The sequence below is a fragment of the Hyaena hyaena genome, unplaced genomic scaffold, assembly GCF_003009895.1.
Source record: "Hyaena hyaena isolate Hyena2069 unplaced genomic scaffold, ASM300989v1 scaffold_20, whole genome shotgun sequence".
Lineage (NCBI taxonomy): Eukaryota > Metazoa > Chordata > Mammalia > Carnivora > Hyaenidae > Hyaena > Hyaena hyaena.
Window position 1 is genome coordinate 4,902,010 of NW_024080652.1, and position 17,456 is coordinate 4,919,465.

Consider the following 17,456-nt stretch of genomic DNA (forward strand, 5'->3'; position numbering starts at 1 on the left):
CCCCCCCCCCCCCCCCCCCCCCCCCCCCCCCCCCCGGCAGGAGGGACCCTGTTCTCTGCTCTTGAGCCAACAGCTCTCCTCCTTCCCCTTGTCGCTTTTCTCTGGGATGGCTCCCAGGACACATGTGTCTGGAGATCAGAGTATACCACGCCTTTCTTCCTGGTCATCAGGGTAGAGAAGAAACCTAGTTATTTTCTTTAGGTGGTATAAATGCTTTTTAAAAACTTGAACTTTGAATTACAGATTCACAGAAGGTTGCAAAGATAGTAGCACAGAAAGGTCTCACTTGCCTGGCACCCATTTCTTTTCATTGGTTATGCGTCGTGTAACTGTGATCTGGTATCAAAATCGGGACATGAACATTGGAGCAGTGTGTGTATATAGTTGTGTATCAGCTTATCACTCCTGTAGATTCCCATAACCAGTACTGCAGTCAAGGTACAGAGCTATCCCACCACCACAAAGAGCTCCGTCTCTCTCCTGCTACCCCATTTATACTAGCTGCTGTCCCCTGCTGTCCCCCCTCCCAAACCATCCTTAATCCCGGGCAGTGACTAATCTCTGTAACATCTCTATAATTTTGTCATTTCAAGAGTGTTAGGTGAGTGGAATCATACAGTATGCAGCCCTTTGAGGTGGTTTTCTCCCCCCGCCCCATATTCCCCCCCGCCCCACTCAGCATAATGTCTTTAAGACCCACCAAGCTGTTGCATGTATCAGGAGTTCATTCATTTTTATTGCAAAGTAATATTTCAAGGTCTAGATGTGCCACAGTTGATTCACTTGCCTGTTGTTTGATGCTTGGGTTGTTTCTAGTTTGGGGATAGAAGTAAAACTGTTATGATGTATAGGTTTTTGCAGGGACATAATTTTTAAATTTCTCTGGGATAAATGTCCAGGAGTGATGTTGCTGGGTCCTTTAGTAACTGTGCATTTAGTTTTGTAAGAAACCACCAATCTGTCTTCCAGAGAGTTTACCATCGTTTCACGTCCCCTGTAGGAGTGTTTGAAAGACCCATCTTCTCCTCCTCACATTCTCTGTTGCTGCTTTTTTTGTTTTTAAATGTTTATTTTTGAGGTGGGGGGGGGCTGGGATCCAAAGCGGGCTCCATGCTGACATCAGAGAGCCCTATGCAGGGCCTGAACTCATGAACCGCAAGATCATGCATGACCTGAGCCGAAACCAAGAGTCATGCTTAACTGTGCCACCCATGCACCTCTCTGTTGCTGTTTTTCATGTTGGCTGTTACAGCTGGTATGTGATAATACCTCATGTGGTTTTGACTTGCGTTTTTCTAATGACTGGTGCTGTGGAACATCTTTTTGTGTACTTATTTGCCATCTATAGATCCTCTTTGATGAAATATTTTTTTTTAATTTTTAAAACATTTTTATTTATTATTGAGAGACAGAGAGCATGTGCAGGGGAGAGGCAGAGAGAGGGGGAGATACAGAATCTGAAGCAGACTCCAGGCTCTGAGCTGTCAGCACAGAGCCTGATGTGGGGCTCGAACTCGTGAATGGTGAGATCATGACCTGAGCCAAAGTTGGATGCTTAACCAATTGAGCCACCCAGGCGCCCCTAAGTTAATTTTTTTTTTTTTTTTATAAAGCATGAAGGTTAGGTCAAGGTTCATTATTTTGCCCGTGAATATCCATATCCAGTTATTTCAGCCTCATTTGTTGCAAAGCTTGTCATCTGCAGAATTGCTGTTGGACCTTTGTCAAAAAGCAGAGGGCTGTGTGAGTGGCTCCTTGGAGGTCTGAGTGTTACTCCCATTTAATCTTTTACAGAATTGTTCTGGCTATTCTGATATGACTTATATAAGTTTTAGAATAATCTTCACTCACTATATATATCTACAGAAAGATCTTACTAGAATTGTGATAGGAATCACATTAAACATATATGTCAGTTGGGGAGAAATTGACATCTTTACTGTGGTCAGTTTTCCATTACCTGGACACAGTATGTCTCTCCATTTATTTAGATGTTTTTATTTCATTCCTCAGTGTTTTGTGGCTTTTGGCATACAAATCCTGTACATATTTTATTAAATTTACACCCAGGTTTGTTTTTTGAGCGATGGGGGGTAACATTAAAATTTTGTTTATCTCATGTTCATTGCTAGTACGTAGAAGCACAATTGATTTTTCTATGTTGATCTTATATCTTACAGTTTTGTTGAACTTACTTTTAAGTTTTAGAAGATTTTTTTAAGTTTATTTATTTTGAGAGTGAGAGAGAGAGTGTGCAAGTTGGGGTGGGGGAGAGAGAATCTCAAGCAGGCTCAACATGTAAGCACAGAGCCCGATGTGGGGTTCAAACCCACAAATCTGTGAGATCATGATCTGAGCTAAAGTCAGATGTTTAAACGACTGAGCCACCCAGGCACCCCAAGTTTTAGAAGACTTTTTGTTAGGTTCCTTAGGATTTTCTAGGTAGACTATCATATATAATCTGCAAATAGGGATTCTTTTATTTCTTCCTTGAGGTCTGTGTATAGTGATTTTTTTTTTTTTTAATGTTTTATTTATTTCTAGGAGAGAGAGAGAGACAGCGTGAGCAGGGGAGGGTCAGAGAGAGAGGGAGTCACAGACTGTGAAACAGGCTCCAGGCTCTGAGCTGGCAGTCAGCACAGAGCCCGACGCGGGGCTCGAACCCACGAACCGTGAGATCATGACCCAAGCGAAAGTCGGACGCTTAACCGACTAAGCCACCCAGGCGCCCCAATGTATAGTGATTTTTACATCCATATTCATGAGAAACAGTTGGCTAGTAGTTTACTTTTTTGTAATATCTTAGTTTCATTTTGGTATTAGGATTAATACTAGCTTCATAAAATGAATTGGGAAGTAAGTTTTTCTTCCTCTTTTTACTTTTCTTGGAAGAGATTGTATAGAATTGGTGTTAATTCTTTAAAGGTTTGGAAGAACTCTCTAGTGTAACCATGTGTACTTGCAAATTGCCTTTTTTTTTTGAGTTTTAAATTACAGATTCAATTTCCTTAATTGTTATTGGCGCTTCAAATTATCTACTTAATTTGGGGTGAGTGGTAGTAGTTTCTGGTCTTTGAGGAACTGGTACATTTCATCATAGTGTAGTTTATAGTGTTTCTTTATCTGTGGATGCCTATAGGCGCAGGTGGCGATCCTTGTTTCATGCCTCATGTTGTTAATTTGTGTCTTTTCTTTAGAGTTGTCCATTTTATTTATTATTTATGGAACCACTTTTTTGTTTCCTTGATATTTCTCTGTTGTTTTCTCTTTTCAATTTCATCAACTTCTTTTCTTCATTATTTTCTTCTTCTTGCCTTAGGTTTCTTTTGTTCTTTTTTAGTTTTTGAGATGGGAACTTAGGTTATTCATTTGATACTTTTCCTCTTTCCTAATGTCAGTATTTTAGGGCTGTACATTTTCCTCTTGGCACTGTTTAATTATGGCCCACAAATTTTCATGTGTTGTATTTTCATTTTCACTCATTTCAGTGTATTTAAAAAATATTTATTTTGGGGAGATTGCAAGCAGGGAAGGGGCAGAGAGATGGGGACAGAGGGTCTGAAGCAGGCTCTAGCTGACAGGCTGACAGCAGTGAGCCCGATGTGGGGTGCGAACTCACAAACGGATTATAACCTGAGCCAAAGTTGGACGCTCAACTGACTGAGCCACCCAGGCGCCCCATCTGTATCTATATATATATATGGATATATATATACATATTTTATTTATTTATTTTTATTTTTTATTTTTTTAAATGTTTTATTTATTTCTAGGAGACAGAGAGAGAGAGAGCGTGAGCAGGGGAGGGTCAGAGAGAGAGGGAGTCACAGACTGAAACAGGCTCCAGGCTCTGAGCTGGCAGTCAGCACAGAGCCCGATGCGGGGCTCGAACCCACCAACCGCGAGATCATGACCTAAGTGAAAGTCGGACGCTTAACCGACTAAGCCACCCAGGCGCCCCTATATATACATATTTTAATTTCTCTTGGGATTTCCTGTTTATTCCATGGAGTGATTAGAAGTGTGTTTAGTTTCCTGGTATTGGGAGACTTTCCCGTTATCTTTCTGTTCCTGATTTCTGATTTGATTTCCTTGTAATTAAAGAACCTGCTCTGATTTCTGTTCTTTTAAATTTATTAGGTTTGTTTTATGCACAGCCTGTGGTCTGTCTTAGTCCTTGTGTTAGTGTAATTTATATTAGATTAGGTCCTGGATATGGGGGAGGGGGCATTTTTCATCTTACCAAAGATTCACATCTATCCCACGTGCAAAATACATTCCTCCTGCTGACATGCCCTGAAGTCTCTGCCCATCGCAGCATCAGGTCAAAGTTGAAAATCTCATCTAAATGTCATCAGCTCAGAAGTCCCAGTCTCATCATCTCAACCAGATATGGGTAAGAGTCTGACTGTGATCCATCTTGAGGCAAAATTCCTCTCTATCTGTGGATCTGTAAAGTTAAAACCAGATTATCTCTTCCCCAAATACAATGGTGGACAGGCATAGGATCATAGATAGAGATATTCCCATTCCAAAATGGAGAAACATGGGAGAAAGAGGGAGAGAAGAAAAGGAGAGGAGGGAAGAGATAAGAGACACAGGGAAGAAAGGAAGAAGGAAGATCACTGGTTCCGAGCAATTTCAAGACCCACCTCGGCAAGCTGCCCTGGGTCCTCAGGCCCGGAAGTAACCTGTGGGCCCCAGGCTTTGTCCTCCGTGTCCTGCTCCTTTTCTCCAGACGGCGGTGCATGTTAACGCTGAGTAGTTGAATCACCCTGTGTCCGTCTGTAGGACTGGGGGAATCTGACCGCCTTCTCTCATTCTCTCTTTCATTCCAAGCTGGCAGTTTTTCTCGTGGTGTTAACATTCTTGAAAACCTGTGAGTCTCCTGGGTATTTCACGGGCATTTACTGCAGTAGAAGCAAGGGTCCTCTGTGGATCTTTCCTGTGTCATCCTGTCTCTGTTCCTGGCTTCTGCCAAGGTGGTTGAAAGGATCTTTGAGTGACGGGCTCACTCTGGCCACACCGCCTCTGTGAACGAGTGTGGCATCCTGCGAGAGCCCTAGGGGACATCAGGTGGCCACACCCTTGGCTTTCTCTTTGGGGCACATTCCCCACATCATCAGGTCCTGGTTCCTTTTTGCCTCACGGTGTTTTCCTCAGTGTATCTCATCTCCCTTGATTTTCACTACAAGCAGCCAGAAAAACCAGTTTGCACCTTCAACAGTTTGCTTGGATATCAGCTCAGTTAAACATCCAAGTTCATTGCTGACTGAGTTCTGCTTTCCACGCAATCGTAGGGTGCAGTCCAGCTGCACTTCGCACCGGAATGCAGAGGTTCCAAACACAGGTGCCTCCTTCCTCCCTGAGCGCTCGCTGCCAGTACGCTCACCCCCCCACCCCCAGCCAGTGGTGTTTGATGATTGAGGTGCCCTCTGACCATACAGACCTTGTCTGCTGCACTCCTCGTTTCCTGAGTCCTCGGGTGGTGGGGTGCAGCACCCACATTTCTACTCACCCTTAAGGCAGTCCAGGCCTTTGCTGTCATTCAGTGCAGGAGCCCCTTCTGCACTTTGAGGTGTTGGTCACAGCACTGCCCTCCTTCCAGCTACCGGAATCTGCACTTATAATGGACTTGGTGGCTGAATGCAATTAAATCTTCACCCTCTTGCACTTCGGGAGGTCAGAAGTCTGCAGTCAGGGGCGCTGGGGTGGCTCAGTTGTTTAAGCGTCTGCGGCTCAGGTCATGATCTCATGGTCCTTGGGTTCGAGCCCCATCTTGGGCTCTGCGCTGACAGCTCAAAGCCTGGAGCCTGCTTTGGATTTTGTGTTTCCCTCTGTCTCTGCCCCTCTCCTGCTTCTGTGTACTCTTCTCTCAAAAATAAATAAACATTAAAATTTTTGAAGGGGCTCCTGGATGGCTCAGGCGGTTAAACGTCCAACTTTGACTCAGGTCATGATTTCACAGGTTCAAGCCCCTCCTTGGGCTCTGTGCTGACAGCTCAGAGCATAGAGCCTGCTATGGATTCTGTGTCTCCCTCTCTCTCTGCTCCTCCCCCACTACTGCTCTGTCTCTCTCCATCTCTCAAAAATGAATAAACGTTAAAAAAAAAAAAAAAGCCTGTCCTCTGTTTTACTGGGCCAGATAAAGGTGGCAGCTGGGCTGGGCCCCTTTGGAAGCTCTAGTTGAGTCTCTGTTTTCTTTTCATTCTTATTTTCCCCCCAACTTGGCCATGCTCTTTTTCCATCTTCCAAGCCAGCGGCCTGGGATCTTGCTTCCATCATCCCAGTGCCTTCCCGGTGTTATAAGTCCCCTTCCTGCTTAGGGAAGGGTACTTGTGGTGGCAGCTTAGTGCCCCTTCCCCACCAATCCAAGCCAGCCTTCTACCTCAAGATCTTAAATCGTATATACAAAGTCCCTTTTGTCATAAGAGGCAACATTCACAAGGCTTAGGGATTAGGACCTGGATGGGGAGGTGGGGGGCATTATTCAGCCTACCAGAATGTTCTGTGGGCTCTTGAAAAGAATGAGTTTTGTACTGCCGCTTGGTTGGAGTGTTCTACAGAGTCAGTCAGGGCCTGTTGGTTGATGATGTTGGATGCTTCTACACCCTTGCCCATTTTCTGTCTGGTTGTTGAGGGAAGGGGGTTGGCATCTGCCACTACAGTTGTTGATTTGTCTCTCTTTTTTTTAATGTCTATTTATTATTGAGAGAGAGGGAGTGGGAGAGGAGGAATGGTGGAGAGAGAGAGAATCCAAGCAGGCTCTGCACTGTCCATGCAGAGCCTGAAGCAGGGCTTGAACTTATGAACTCTGAGATGATGCTCTGAGCCGCAATCAGAAGTCAGTTGCTTAACAGACTGAGCCATCCAGGCGCCCCTATCTCTCCTTTCAATTCTGAGGTGGTTGTAGCCACACATTGGGCAACTCTGTTGTTCGCTGCATACTCATGTAGGATTGCTTTGTCCTGATGGATTGACTCTTCCATCATGATAGGAGTTCCCTAGTTCTGGTAATTTTCTTTGCTGTAAAGCCTACAATGTCTGATACTGATACAGGTGATTGCTAAGTTCAATGGTCGGACATGCGTGTTTCTTACCTTGCAGTGCCATGAAAGTGATACACATTCAGGAGAAAGCATACTTCAGAATTTTAAATTTTGATGTTTTCCCAGGCTAGTGCTTTGTAGTGTGATCTTCTGTTGTCCTGGACAGTGGCGGCCGTGCGATACCCAAGGTCGAGAACTGAAACACGGACGACCATTCCGTTCCCATATAACCTTCCTGTCTTCCTCTCTCGGTTCAGTAGTCTGCAGTCACGTCAGGCATTCAACACTTGGTTATAAAACAGGCTTGGTGTTAGATGATTTTGCCCGACTGCAGGCTAATGTAAGTGTTCTGGGCACGTTTAAGAGGAGGGGGCCTAAGCAATGATTGGAAGGTGTGGTAGGTTTGGCGTATTAAATGCATTTACAACCTACCATTTTTTCAACTTACCATGGATTTATTGGGATGTAACCCCATCCTAAGTCAAGGGATATCTGTATAGCCACTCCTGTTTTCTTTTGATTAATAAACATGATTTGTCTTTTTCCATTCTCTTTTATTTTTTTTAATGTTTTATATTTGAGAGAGAGAGAGACAGAGACAGAGAGAGCAAGTGCAACTAGGGGAGGGTCAGAGAGACAGAGATAGAATCTGAAGGAGGCTCCAGGCTCCAATCTGCCAGGACAGAGCTTGACCTGGGACTTGAATGCACAGTGAGATCATGACCTGAGCTGAAGTTAGATGTTTAACCAAATGAGCCACCCAGCCTCCCCCCCCCCATTCTTTTACTTTTAACCTACATTTATCATCGTGTTTGAAGTGTCTTGTAGCCACCATGTAGTTTGGTCATTAAAAAAAAATCTGCCAATCTGTGTCTTTTAATTGGTATATTTAGACCTTTTATATTGAAGGTGATTATTAATGTATCAGGATGTAAGTTGTCATTACACTTTTTTTTTTCCCGGTTCTTTTTCATTTCTCTGTGAATTTTTTCTGTGAGTTACTTGAACATTTTTTTAAGAATTCCAGTTTGACATAGGCATATTGTCTTTGAGTGAGTCCCTTTGTGTAGACTTTATTTTATTTTATTTTTTTATGTTTTATTTATTTCTGAGAGAGAGAGTGATAGCCTCAGCCGGGGAGGGTCAGAGAGAGAGGGAGACACAGAATCCGCAACTGGCTCCAGGCTCCGAGCTGTCAGCACAGAGCCCGATGCGGGACTTGAACCCACAAACCATGAGATCATGACCTGAGCCGAAGTCAGACGCTTAACTGACTGAGCCACCCAGGCGCCCTGTAGACTTTTTTTTAATGGTTGCTCAATGTGTGTGTGTATGCATGTATGTATGAATGTTATATATATTTATATAATATATATGTCCGTATATATTTATATAATTAGAGTTTGCTGGGGTCATCATTTTACCAGTTCAAATGAAATAGGGAAACCTGCCCCCCCCCCCAAATTTGTTTATTTTTAAGAGAGAACACAAGCACAAGCAGGGGAGGGATAGAGAGAAGAGACAGAATCTTAGGCAGGCTCTGCACCATCAGCCCAGAGCCCGATATGGGGCTCAAACTCATAAACTATGAGATCATGAACCGACATGAAACCAAGAGTCGGAATCTCACCTGACTACACCACCCAAGCGCCCCAGAATAGGGAAACCTTACCTCCCTATACATCTCTTACCTGTTTCTTCTGCATATTCCACCAGACGGTGTTGTAACTTTTGTCCTAGCCATACTTGAGAGAACTTGGGAAGGAAAGTTTATTGTACTCACACAGTTTTACTTTTCCTTCCTTCTTCACTCTATTCCCACATGCCTTGTTTTGTCGTCTCCCTTCTGTCGAGGGGACTGGAGCTGCTCTTTGAGGGCAGGACTGTGGGTGACAGATTCTCTCACTGTTCCTTCATCTTAGATCATTTTAGCTTCTCCTTCATTCCTGAAAGATTCCTTCAGCGTATATGGAATCGAGAGCTGACCGTTCTTTTCTTTCTTTACTTGAAGACTGGTGTGGTACTTCCGCTCGCCATTATGGCTTCTGATGAGAAATTGGATGTCCTGCTCCTGTGGGGAAGGTGTCCTTGTCTCTTTCCTCTTTCAGAAGCATGTGTATACCGTGATTTAGGTCTCTGGGTCATGCCATTTGGAGTTTGCTCACCTTCTTGAGTTTGTAGGTTTTGGGGTTTTTCTTTGGTTTTTGTTGTGTTTTGGGGGGAGCAGATTTGGGAAGTTTTCAGTCATTTTGAGAAAGACTTTTTCATCCTGTCCTCTTTGTCCTTCTTTGTTTCAGGGAAATTCTTTGTTCTTTTCTCAACTGTCGAAAACCCCTTTCAAGTGTGGAACATCTTCTGGTCTTGGCTCATTAGAGTTCATGAAGAACTTTCTGGTCATGCACATCTCTCTGGGAGTTTTTTTGTTGACTCAGGTGCCCCATATTGGAAGTGGTGTTCTAAAATCCTGTCATTACTCTTTCATTTAAAAAAATTTTTAATGCTTTATTTATTTCTGAGAGAGAGAGAGAGACAGGGTGAGCAGGGGAGGGTCAGAGAGAAAGGGAGACACAGAATCCAAAGACAGGCTCCAAGCTCTGAGCTAACTGTCAGCACAGAGCTGGACGCGGGGCTCGAGCCCACGAACTGTGAGATCATGACCTGAGCCGAAGTCGGACATTTAACTGACTGAGCCACCCAGGTGCCCCGTCATTACTCTTTCAAATATTAGAGAACTAACAGATGTAATTCTCAGAGGAGGAGGAGAGGATACCCCATCCCACTTTCTTCACACGTGAAATGACTCTAGTTTTATGTAGGGTGGGTTTTTGTTTAAAAATTTTTGTCTGTTTTTTATTTTCCTAAAAGAAATTCACTGTTCTGTCCAAAGCTGATCAAAATCTAGATGGGGCTCCTGGGTGGCTCAGTTAAACGTACAGCTTTGGCTCAGGTCATGATCTCACAGTTTGTGGGTGTGAGCCCCACGTCAGGCTCTGTGCTGACAGTTTGGAGCCTGGAGCCTACTTTGGATCCTGCATCTCTCTCTCTCTGTCCCTCCCCTGCTCACACACTCTCTCTCAAAAATAAATGAATCAACAATTAAACTAAAATCAAGATAAAGGGGCACCTGGCTGGCTCAGTCAGAAGAGCCTATAACTCTTTATCTCAGTGTTGTGAGTTCCAGCCCCATGTTGACTGTAGAGATTATTTAAAAAAAATTTTTTTTTAATCAAGATAAAATACCGTTTACTCTATAGTCATTGTATGAGTGGGCAGCTCTTGCCTATAACAGTGAGGAAGCCCAGAGCTTCACAGAGCAAAGGTTAGCAGTGGCCTACGGTTTTTATTGTAAGTGGTAATCTGATACTACTGTGGGAAATCTCGTCAACCTTATGCATTCAGGTTAGATAATAAGGAAACATTACATCTTTCAGGTGTTGCAGAGTCCCCATAGGCTCCCACCATATAAGGTTTCCCTATCTTTAACATCTTAGTCAGTGTGATACACTTGTTACAATTGATGGACTAATGTTGATACATTGTTATTACGTAAAGGCCATAGTTTACAATAGGGCCCTTTGTACTGTATAGTTCCGTGGGTTTTGCCCAATGCATCATCGTGTGACATGCATCCACCAGCACATTATAATGGACAATAGATTCACCACCCTGAAAATCCCCTGTGCTCACCTATTCATCCCTCCCCTTGTCTCCTTGCACCCCTAGCAACCACTGATCCTTTTACTGCCTTCATAGTTTTGGCTTTTCCAGAACCTCGTATAGTTGGAATCCTACAGACTGGCTTCTTTACGAATTCCGTTTCCTCCATGTCTTTTCATGGCTTGATGGATCCAGTTCGTGCTGAATAATATCCTCTTGTCTGTTTTATTTACCACAACTGATCTCTTCACCTGCTGGAGGACATCTTGTTTGCTTCTGGGTTTTGGCAATTACGACTAAAGCTGCTGCAAACATTCGTGTGCAGGTTTTCATGTGGGCATAGGTTTTCAACCCATTTGGGTGAGTGAATACCTGGGAGTGTGGTTGCTGGATTGTATCATAAGCCTGTGATTAGCTCTGTGCGGAACTGCCAAACTGTCTTCATACGATTTTTATACATGCGTATTTGTGAAGCTCTTCCCCCTTCACTGCAACTTTTGGCTGTTAAAAAATATTGGTTATACAGGGGCTTGATGCCAGAATGTTTATTTCGCTCTATCACTCAATTATCCAGGATAGAAAGTCTCATCAGCCATTATTTTTTCATGATTGAGGTAAAAATGTCTTTTTTTTTAATGTTTTATTTATTTCTGAGAGAGAGAGACCATGTGAGCAGGGGAGGGTCAGAGAGAGAGGGAGACACAGAATGTGAAGCAGGCTCCAGGCTCTGAGCTAGCTGTCAGCAGAGAGCCCAACGTGGGGCTCGAATCCACGAACCGTGAGATCATAACCTGAGTCGAAGTCAGACGCTTATTAACCAACTGAGCCACCCAGGTGCCCCAAAATGTGTGTCTTTTAAGATCTTTAAGTGCTTGGTGGTGTGATTTAAAGTTCCACATTTATTTTGAAATTTCAAGTAACATTCAAGAAGAGAATTCAATTTTGATTATCTTTTTGACATAATAATATATATCATCCTATTCACAAGCAAGGAAACTGAGGCACAGACAGGTTAGGTAAGTTGCCCAAGGTGACACAGCTAGTAAGAGGCAGAGACCAGCTTTGAGCACTGGTTGTCTGGCTGCAAAATTCAGGCTCCTAATTACTATATCATGTTGCCTCTGTACTTAGTAAATTGCATTCAGGATTTGAGTTACAGACTTATATGTCTAGAGCCACCTTTTAGCAGTGGTTCTCAAATTCCAGTGTTCAACAAAATCATTTGGGAAGCTTGTTAAAATTCAGAGCCCTAGGGGCGCCTGGGTGGCTCAGTCGGTTAAGTGTCTGACTTTGGCTCAGGTCATGATCTTATGGTTTGTGAGTTTGAGCCCCGCATCGGGCTCTGTGCTCTCAGAGTGGAGCCTGCTTCAGATCCTCCCCTCCCCTCCCCCCACCCCTTCCCAACTTGAGTGCATGCATGTGCACACGCTCTCTCTCTCTCTCTCTCTCTCTCAAAAATAAACATTAAAAAAAAAATGCAGAGCCCTAGGCTTCATACCCAGAGGTTCTGATTTGATAGGCATGTGATAGGAACCCTGTTCCAGACAAGTACCTCCAAGTGATGTTGATGGGGAGGGTGGCAGACCACGTGTGCAAGAAATTGCTCTAGGAAATGAGCTGGAGTCCGTGACTCAAACATAACCCCTCAGGTAAGGATTCCGGAGAGCTGGCCGAGGGCTTGGCTCTTCTGTGTGCTTCGCTGGATGGAGGCCGGGAAGCTCTCGTGTGGTCCTTGGTGGTCACCAGACGGGACAACTTGTGACACGCTGGTCTTCAGAGAGGGCTTCTGTGTGCAGGCAGAGGCGGGCCTGAGAGGAGGGCAGGGCCGTGCGAACGGAAAGGCAGTTAGCTGGAAAACCTGCCACGACGGCTCTAAGCTGACTCTGGTGCTGATTGTATCTGTTATCTTTGTGTTTGGAAAAATCCTTCCCTGCCTCATCCAGCGGTAGGTGGGCATATCGAAGGTGGGAGGGGACTGGGGAGAATGACAGCCACAGCATGTAAGGAGGAGGGGGCAGTGTGTACATCAGGCCAGATTGTCCCTAGGTGGACTGGCATTGTCTTGGTGTGTGTGAGGCAGGCTTTTAGCAGGTCCTTTCAGTGTGTTTTGCAGGAAATCCGTCCTTCTCGTCATTGAGGATTAACAGGATCCCATCTCGGTAAGTAGGCTTTCAGGGGAGGAAATACAGTGCTCACGTTAGTCCAGCTGTTTTGTGTATCTGTACTTGCGTAACTACCGCTCGGATTAAAGTCCACACAAGGCACCTTCTCCTTCAGCACCCTCCCCGGCTTTCCAGGGGAGTCGCTCTTCTGATTCCTGTCCCCACAAACTCGTCGTGTCTGTTCTTGGCCCGTCCCGGCCATGTCTGGTAACCACAGTCCTGCCCTCACTCGGCGTCACGTTCCCAAGCTTGCGTCTCGAGGCCGAGTGATAACTCTGTGGTGTGGATGGGCCACGCTGTGTGTATCTGTTTGTCCCGTGAGGGCCGTTTGCGTGGTTTCTGCGCTTTGGCCGTTGTGACCCATGCTGCTGTGAACATGGACCTTCCAGTCAGTGCGGCCCCGGGTCCCAGACCTCCTGGGGCCCCGGAGAGGGACTGTCAGGCTGCACGCGGACTTGGGAGGAATTGCCAGAGTGGCTTCATCGCACTTCTTAAAGGACTTTCTTCTCTGCATTATTTTCTCCTTTTGGTTTAAACTGTTGCTGTTTTTCTAATCTCTGAAGGTGAATGCTTAACGTGCTTTCAACATAACTTTTTAAAATACGTGTTTTCAGGGGCACCTGGGTGGCTCAGTCAGTTGAGCATCCGGCTTCGGCTCAGGTCATGATCTCATGGTTCATGGGTTCGAGCCCCACCTCAGGCTCTGTGCTGACAGCTCAGAGCCTGGAGCCTGCTTCAAATTCTGTGTCTCCTTCTCTCTCTGCCCCTCCCCCGCTCACTCTCTGTCTCACTCTGTCTCTCAAAAATAATTAAATGTAAAAAAAAATTAAAATACGTGTTTTCTGTTATGACTGCATTGTTTACTAGCACACAGGCATCGATATTTTCAATATTTCCACCTCAGAATTTTCTCATTTACTTTATATCTTCTTGAACCAATGTATTCTTTTTTTTTTTTTTAAACATTGATTCAGTTTTGAGAGAAAGTGTGAGTAGGGGAGGGGCAGAGAGGAAGACACAGAATCTGAAGCAGGCTCCAGGCTCTGAGCTGCTAGCACAGAGCCCAACACGGGGCTTAAACCCACAGACTGTGAGATCATGACCTGAGCCGAAGTCGGATGCTTAACCGGTTGAGCCACCCAGGCATCACCCAGTGCACTCTTTAGAATGGTGCTTCTCAGGGGCGCCTCGGTGGCTTAGTCGGTTAAGCGTCCGACTTTCGCTTAGGTCATGACCTCGCGGTTCGTGAGTTCGAGCCCCGCATCGGGCTCTGTGCTGACTGCCAGCTCAGAGCCTGGAGCCTGTTTCAGTCTGTGACTCCCTCTCTCTCTGACCCTCCCCTGCTCAGGCTGTCTCTCTCTCTCCTAGAAATAAAAAACAACAACAACAACAACAACAACAACATTAGAATGGTGCTTCTCAATTTCCAAACAAATGTAGTTTTTTTTCCTAGTCACTGTGTCATTAACTATTTCTAACTTAAATATTTTGTGGTCAGAGAATGTGCTCTTTACGGTACCGATTTTTCTTCAGTAAGACTTCCGTGCAGGAAGCCCTAAAGCATGCTGAGTGTTTGGAGCAGGAAGAGATAGTGTAATCCAGAGAACTGGGCACTTCCCATAGCCCTGTGCCCGGGCTATGGCCTGGGTCTTTAAGTCACCAAAGGAACGCCCTCCGGGTGAGCCCTGGAACCCCTGCATCCTGGGAACATCCCCAGCTGCGGGGGGAGGGGGGCACAGTCTGAATCAGGAATGTCCCCAGCTGTGGGGGGGGGAGGGGAGGAGCACAGTCTGTATCAGAAATGTCCCCAGCTGTGGGGGGTGGGCCCACAGTCTGAATCAGGTATGTCCCCAGCTGCGGGGGCGGCCCCCACAGTCTGAATCAGGAAGCTCTGCTCCCGCAGCACCCTCCGTTCCCAGGAAGCTAGTGCCTGAGCATCAGAGTGCTGTTGCAGAAAACCCTCGGTGTGCATCTGTGCTGGCCAGCTAGGATGAGGTGGGAGGAGGAACTCTTGGGAATCTGGGTACAGCCTAATTCATCCTTAGCAACCTAAATGTAAGAGTCTGGGGATGGAATTTTGAGCTTGCTAACCCGCTTCATCGTGAGGTCCCCGCAGAGGTTGAGCAAGCCAATTTGTTGCCCCCTGAGATTTATTGGCTTTTTTTTTTAAATTTTTTTTAATGTTTCATTTATTTCTAGGAGAGAGAGAGAGACAGCATGAGCAGGGGAGGGTCAGAGAGAGAGGGAGTCACAGACTGAAACAGGCTCCAGGCTCTGAGCTGGCAGTCAGCACAGAGCCCGACGCGGGGCTCGAACCCATGAACCTCGAGATCATGACCTAAGTGAAAGTCGGACGCTTAACCGACTAAGCCACCCAGGCGCCCCTATTGGCTTGTTTTAAATGGACCAGTATGCAAGTCACTTTGCATGAATGTTCCACATGCCCTCCAAACGAGTGTGTCTACACAGCTGTTGAGTATGGGGATCTGAGTGAATCTCTGTTTCTGTCAGTTGTAAGATGCAGCATTATTTTATGTGCCACTAAGAAGAAAGTTGCCCATGAAACCAGACTTCATGATTTCTTCTCACTTAGAAATTTTCATTTATACCGACTGAATTTCAAAAACGTATTTATTTGTTTGTTTGTTTTGAGAGCAAGAGAGTATGCACAAGCAGAGAAGGGCAGGGACAGAGGGAGACAGTAGGCTCCACATGGTCAGCCCAGAGCCCGACACGGGGCTCGATCCCACAAATCATGAGAATCATGACATGAGCCGGAATCAGGAGTCAGATAACTGACTGAGCCACCCAGGTGCCCCTAAACTTATGTAAACATTGATTTTTATAACTTTTTCTTTTGTGCACCCATGTAAAGAGTAAAATATGAGCAAAATAAGTTGGTCAGGGTATTCCCACAGTCCCACTCTTCAGAATCACTCTATGGAGAGTATTTGTGTTTTCCTACACAGCCTTTCCTCTGTGCCACCACAGTCACGGGTGACACAGCATTTCTCAGAAGGATACCACCTTACTATCTTTGCAATTTTTCAAAATCTGTTAAGCTTTTATACCATGACTTTGGTGATTCCACCAGAAGGTATCAATGAAAAGTTTGAAGCAATAACCCTTCATCAGATGGTTTTAAATCGTGTGTGTGTGTGTGTGTGTGTATGTGTGACAGAAACATCAAGTTCAATGATGCCTCTAGCAATAATCATATTCACAGATAAGGTGGTGACCCATATATGTCACAGTTGATTTCAGTGATGTTAAAATGTGGGAAAAAATGTGCATCTTAAAATTGTTGAAGTACATTATGTACATTAGTGCAAGCTTGGGAATTATCTTAGTCAAATCTGTATCTTTCTTTTTTTTTTTTTTTTTTTTTACTTTCGGGGAAAGTGCCATTCTTATATGTATATGTCAATTTTTGCTTTATGTATTCGGAGCCTATCTTGTTAGTGGCATACAAATTCAGTCTTGTTAATTGTGTAATTAATTGAACAATATGTCATATGTAGTGACTTTATCTTTGATTTCCTGTGTTACCGTAGTGGGAACAACTTAACTTTGGTTTCTCTGGCATTCTCCCCTTTCACCTTCAGTCATTAGGTATTCATCTATTTTGCTGGTGCCTCTTGTAGAGAATATTTGGTTGGATTATTTTATTTTATTGAGAACGTGAGCAGATGGAGAGGGGGGGAGAGAGAGTCTTAAACAGGCTCCACGCTCAGTGCAGAGCCTAATGCTGGGCTTGATCCCATGACCAAGAGATCATGATCTGAGCTGAAATTAAGAGTTGGGTGCCCAACCGACTGAACCACCTAGGTGCCCCTAGTTGGACTTTTTTTTTAAGTCCAGGTTTTTAAGCTTGGTCCTTTTTCCATTTATGTTCATTGTAAACGTATCAGTTATTTGTTACTGCATAACATAACAACATATTCCCAAGTACATAGCTTAAAATGACACTGGTTTATTTTGTGCCACCATTCTGTGAGTTGGCCAGCACGTCTCCAGTCTGGGCCCACACGCGTGGTGTCATTTCAGCTGGCAGGTCAGCAGGGCCAAGCTCCTCCCAGATGGCCTCACTCTGTGGTGGGGGCCTCCATGCAGCTGGGTGCACCTGCTGGCACTCTACCTGCATGTCTCTTTGCACAGCAGATTTCATTCTTGAGGGTGCTGACCTCAGCTTCTCTGGCGCAGTGGTCTCAGGGCTTCGAGATAGCCGAGGTACTGGACTTCCTGGGACCTGGGCTCTGGGCCCTGCACAGCATTACCGCTGCCTCGTGGTCAGAGGATGTCTCCAGGTCAGGCCAGATTTGTCCAGGAGGAACTGCATCGTATCATTGACTTGTTCTTCATTCTGCCACAGTAACCATGAATATATCTGGATTTTTTTTCCTGCTCCCATATTTTGTGCTTTGTAGTTTTTTCTTTTTCTTTTAATTGAGGTATAGTTAACATACAATGTCATATTAGGTTCTGGTGTGCAGTATAGTAATTCAAGTGTTTTGTATTGTAATGAATTTTATGTGCTTCTCTTGTCTTTTTTGTTTTTTTCTCATTCTAGTTTTCCTTCTCTTGTCCC

General features: G+C 44.9%; 1 protein-coding gene across 4 annotated transcripts in view; it reads left to right on the top strand.

The window, feature by feature from the left end:
• CYTH3 (cytohesin 3) overlaps window positions 1-17,456 on the top strand; it is a 97,998-nt gene that overhangs the window by 44,695 nt on the left and 35,847 nt on the right. The window contains exon 1 of one of the 4 annotated variants that reach the window (XM_039226046.1): window positions 12,560-12,651. The exons of 2 other annotated variants lie outside the window; for them this stretch is intronic. The gene's annotated coding sequence lies outside the window, so the exon portion shown is untranslated. Of the gene's footprint in view, window positions 1-12,559; window positions 12,652-12,723; window positions 12,866-17,456 lie in introns of those variants that run through there. One more of the 4 variants, XM_039226045.1, reaches the window with a different exon arrangement.